This window comes from Diceros bicornis, chromosome 22 (assembly GCF_020826845.1).
Source record: "Diceros bicornis minor isolate mBicDic1 chromosome 22, mDicBic1.mat.cur, whole genome shotgun sequence".
Classification (NCBI taxonomy): Eukaryota; Metazoa; Chordata; class Mammalia; order Perissodactyla; family Rhinocerotidae; genus Diceros; species Diceros bicornis.
Genome location: NC_080761.1, coordinates 5,704,153 through 5,709,860, shown reverse-complemented (window position 1 = coordinate 5,709,860; position 5,708 = coordinate 5,704,153).

Here is a 5,708-nt window from a genome sequence, read left to right as displayed (position 1 = left end):
AGGCCAGGTCCCCGCCGCCGTGTCCCGGGGGAGCCTATAGGCGCCAGGTCACTGCCCCCCGCCCCGGAACATCTCCGCCCACGCCCCCGCCCCCTCGACTGCCGCCCCGCCCCTCCGATCCCCGGTGACGTGGGGGACCCGGGTCGCCGCCCCCGCCGCCCCCTCTGCTTCCTCCGCTGTGGCCCCCAGCCCCCGCGCCGCTGGACTGCCGCTGGCGCCGTGGACATCGCTCTGGGTCACCTGCGTTACCTCCTTCAGTCCCCACGGCGACCCTGGCGCGCAGGTGCAGTCAGGATTTTCCCCCAAGACGTGAAACGGAAGTTCGGAAGGTGAAGGAAGGCGATCCCCGCGACGCAGCTAGCCCGGGAGGACGCGGGCGCTGCGGCCCGGCCCCGCGGCCTGCTCTCGGCACGTGGGTCTGACCGCTGCCGTCCCCGCCCCCATCGTCGCCACCTGTCCCTGCTCCCTGCCCTCTGTCCCCCCTGCTTGGCCTGTCACCTGGCTCTTCTGACCAACCTCAGGAGACGTGGATTTCCATGTCCCTCACCTGTCTGACCGCCCATGTCTGGATCCTTCTAATCCAGGCCTCTTCCTCTCAAGGTTCCTGTAATTCCAGAGCTGTTGGGAACCGTAGTTTCCGACATCTGCGTTTTGCAGAGGAAACAGTGGCAGACACAGAGAAGTGTCTCCTGGGTGCTGAGGCCAGAAGTCTCTTAGCCCACATCTTGACCGCTGTGTAGCCACCACGCTGCTCTCCTCCCGCAGTTCATACGCTGATCCAGGGAACAGCATTTATGGAGCACGTACTGTGTGCCAGGCACTGCCCCATGCACTGGGATACAGCCTGAACAAAGTAGAGAAAGCTCCTGCCTGCTTGACCTTACCTTTTAACAGAGAGACGGTAGAAAATAAACAAACACTAGGTTAGGATGTTAGCTGAGCCAGAAGTGCTATAGAGAAAAATGAAATAGGGAATGGAGACAGGGAGCGCTGGGGCAAGAGTTGCATAGAGTAGTGAGGAAGAACTTCACTGAGAAATTGACATTTGAGCAAAAAGCAGGAGGGTGTGAGAGAGCAGCTGGTGGAGATTGAGGAAGTATCTTCCACAGAGAGAAGAGCAAGTGCAAAGGCCCTGAGGTGTGAGGGTTTGTGGCATGTTTGAGTAATGGCCTGGAGACCAGTGGAGCTGGAGTAGAGCTATCCAGGGGGTGAGAGAGAGAAGATAAGGCCCAAGAGGGGAGGGGAGGATAGAGGTGTGAGGCCTGGAGAGCCAAGTAAGGTTTGACTTTGCCTCAGAGGAAAACCACTGGAGAGTTTCCAATAGTGGGGATGGGTGATCTGCCCTTTGCTTTCATACTCTGGCTGCTGTGTTAAGATGAGACCTAAGAGAGAAGACAGATGCTTGACTGAGAGCTGGTGATCCAGCAAGGTAGCAGTGGGCATGATGAGAACTGACTGCTTCCTGGATTGAAGGTAGAGCTGACAGTTTTGTTTACAGATGAGATGTGAGGAAGGACAGTTCAGGATGATTCTAAGGGTTGGAGCCTGAGCAACTGGAATGTTGGAGTGGCCCTCGACCAGGAAGACCAGGAGGGGCATACACTGGGGGTGTGGTTGAAGATTAGGAATTAGTTATGGGATACACTAGATTTCAAATGCCTATTAGACATCCAAGGGAATGTCAAGTAGACAGCTGGATTTGTGACTCTGGAGTTCAGAGGAGAAGTGGACGCTGGAGATATAAATTGGAAAACCTCACTGATGAATGGTGTTTGGAGCCATGAGACTGGAAGGGATCACCAAGGAAGGGGTCGGCTGAAAGCCAAGAGGTGTGGCACTCAGGAAGCCAAGTGAAGAATGTGAGTCAAGGAGCAGGGTTGACCCGTGTGCCAAATGCTGCAGACGGGTCCAGCAAGATGAGACCTGAAAGCTGACCGCTGGATTCAATCGTGGGGACCCGGCGTGCTGCTGCTTGTGCCCAGGGTTGTCAGGTGGGGGAGCGCTGGATGCGGGAAGGGGTCGTACCACCAGGAAAGATAGTTACTGTCTCCTCTTAGCCCAAGGGGGCATTGATACCACTGCAGAGAGAGCAGACCTCTTGAGGGTCCACTTAACTCTTTGCTCAGGCAAGTTGCTCAGGCAACTTTTCAGGAGAAACACTGCAGGGTGTTAAAAGGAAAAAAAACACCTCAGAAGAGAAATGTTTCCTCGAATATAAAATCTGAAACGTGATGACTAATATTTTTGGCCTAGCACTTGTTAACAGCAGCTCTGTTCAAGACTTTGCCCCTTCACGTGTCAGATGTGTTAGTCCGCAGGAGCTCAGGTTGGCTAGGATCGGAAAAGTCGTCTAGTCCAACCCAGCCCTCCTGAAGTTTAATCCCTTGCAAACTGTCCCTGGAAAGAGGTGAAGAGCTCAGGATGGGGGTTGAGCAGGCCCGCTGGATTCCCAGCTTCCAGCCCTCATAGCCTGGTACCCAATCCCTCTAATCCCAGTTTATTTGTCTGTAAGGTAGGATGATTGCTTGAGCTGGCGGGAGTGTCATGAGCATGACATGAGATGATGTTGGCAGAGTGCTCAGCTCCAAGCTGGACACAGAGGATGCACTGAATACATGGAAGAGACCTCTGTCTAGCTCAGTTATTGATCCCTGTCACCCACAATAATGGGAAGCCCACCACCTACAAGGCAAACCATCCCCCTTAGGAACCGGCCACTTGGCATAGTGGTGAAATGTGCAGACTCTAGAGCTGGACCACCTGGGTCTGAGTCCTGGCCTTGGCCCGTACTGGCGGTGAAAGCCTGTGCAAGTTCCTGATCTCTCTGAGCAACATTTTGTTCCTCTGTAAATTGGGGCTAATGATTGTGGCCATCTCGTTGGATTCTACAAGCGATGCAGGTAAGGTGTTTACGAACTCTGCCCAACCTGTAGTAAGTACATGCTACGGAAGTCTTTCATTCATTATACAGATAGTGTCAGCTGGTGTTTTCATCTGAACAGAAGAAAGAAAGTTCCTTTGCCATCAAAAGGGGGCTGAAGGGACATGAGAATGGATAGCCTCAGCCTATATTTACCTGTTGTGCAATTATGTCCCCCCCATCATGTTGGATAACTCTGACGAGTCCTCTTCGGGTCAAGATGCATAAACTCATCACCTGGGTGTTAGCCAGAGACCAAGGATGGTGCAGGACCAGGGGAAGGCATTCACCTTGTGCATGGTTCTCCACACGTGGGATTTCTCCCTCCCGCTGTCACCCACCCCATTGCAGAGTTGCTCTTTGCTGGCTGCAATGATTTCTCCTCCTCTCGCATCACAAAACACACTCCGATTCACACAATACTGCAGGTTCGAGTCGTGTGTGCGATATTACCAATTTTGTAATGGCTGTGAGTCCTGTACAGAAACAGGCACCACCCATTTCCTCACCAGGCTCCAGCCCCAGGAGGTCAGCTCTGGTCTGTGTCAGAGACAGGAAGTTGAGAAGTAACAGTCTGGACCATCACTCACCGCCCCCGCCACCCACCCCTGAACCCAGCCTTCTGCTTACTTTTCCCTCAGGAGGGCAGTTAGTGACATGGAAAGAAATACCAAGTGAGGGCTCATGAGAAAGGGATTGTAGCAGTGTGGCCCCTCCATAAGTGAGTGCCCGGCTCCTGTGGCCACAGTGCCCTCGTGTAGGTACTGGAGACAAGACCCGTAATCTCTGGAGCGACAGAAACTAGACAGCCACACAATGGAGCGAACACCTGTGTAGCTCTTGTTAAATGCACAGCGCTCCCAGGGGGCTACAGACACAGCCTTTCACCAACCAACACCCTATGCTGTGGTTCTCTCATGCTCCTCTCTCTACAGATGAGGGAACTGAGGCTTCTTAAGGTCAAAAACTTGTCCAAGGCCTGTGGCCAGCCAGGAAGTGGCAGAGCCAAGACTCAAACCCTGGTCTATCTGATTCCAAACCCCGCATTCCCACTGGCCTGCTGGTTCCCTGCTAAGTGCAGCCGGCTCCGTGGCGAGGCTGAGCCTGTCCACTGCAGCTTCAATAATACGCATTCCGAATTGTCCACCCATTGGCTCTAGAGCTGCTTCTTAGGCATGCGGTCATTCATTCTTTACTCAACAAATAGTTATTGAGCACCTGCTGTGTGCCAAAACTGTACCACATGCTGGGGTTACAGAGGTGAACAGGACAGACACATCTCTGTCCATATGAGATTTACATTCTTTGTCGGGGAGATAGTCAGGATACAGAATTACACATTAAAGATACAAAACCATTTCAAGGAGCAAAGAGTGCTATGAAAAACATAAAACAAGGCAGAATCTAATTGGGAGAAGATTTCTTGGGAAATGATTCAGTCTTTGATTCAAGACTGAACGACAAAAGGAATGGGGCAAATGAAGAGATTGTAGAAGAGCAGGCAGAGAGACCAGTAGGCGCAAAGACTCTAAGCTAGAAATGGGCTGGTGTAGTCAAGGAACAGCAAGAAGAAGGCCGTTCCAGCTAGAGGGGTGGGTGAGGGGAAGAGCTCCAGAAGATAAGGCTGGAAAGGAAAGCAAGGACCAGATTATGAAAGACCTCACAGGTCGTAGCAAGACACCTGGCTTCGGTCCATAGTGTGGTAGGAAGCCACTGGAGGATGTGAAGCTGCAGAGCGACATGACCTGACCTGAACTTGTGAGAATGGACTGTGGGAGGGTCCGGTGGAAGCGGGGAGACCCAGCAAAAACGAGTCTGACCCAGCCTGTCAAATATGTGGAGACTGCTGTCATCTTCCTTGTAAATCTCTACTTCTCCACTAAATATTTTCAGTTCCTTTAACTGCTCCTCAGACGGCAGGATTTTAAAGTTCCTCCCATCCTGCTTTGGACCCATTGACTTCTTAAAGCTCCTTCCCACACCAGCTCTATTTCTGTGATTCTTCTTTTCCCATCTGCTCTACCTCACGCAGTAGTGCTGCATTCTCCTCTCTAAAGAATTCACTTTCTTTCCTTACCCTGCTGATAATATTAGGCACAGGCTGATTAGTGCAGCAGCAGGATGGGAAAGAGGGAGCAGCTGAGCCATGGTGCAGTTGCAGTAAAGGGCTCAGCCAGCCCTGTAGGGAGCCCTGAGGCTGGGATGACCCTTCAGAGTTGTCCTGAGTTGGGGTAAGGGGGCCAGGACTCACATCCCCAAGTCAGCCTGTCATTGGCTGTAGGCTGCCCTGGGAAGGGGCACGACATGGGAGAGGTGGCTCTCTTCTGCTGAGGCAGCAGCCCCAGGGGCTGGAGAAGAAGTCCTCTGTCCGCAGTGAGGAGCTGGGTGGCATATCACAGCACCCACGATAATAAGCACAGAAGGCTAGAAGGGGGGCAAGAGACAAGTGTCTGTCTCTGCTCTCTCGGCTTTCCCTTCCTCTGTGTGTCATCGCTCTCAGGCATCTCTCCCCTTGAAGTCGCAGGTATGAGCATAGGCATTCCCAGACCTGTGTCCTACCAGCTCAGCGCTTCCCCTGGTTCCAGCAAAAAATCCAGTGTCAAAATCTGACTGTGTCTGATAGGTGACCATTCCTCAGCCAATGACTGTTGTTTGGGGATAACACTGGATCTGCTCTAATTTATAAATGATGTAAATAATTATAAATGTTAGCACTTTACCTGTTACACAGATTCAATGAAATCGTGAATAAAAGCCAGTGCCTAGAAATTACTAGGTGTTCAATCTA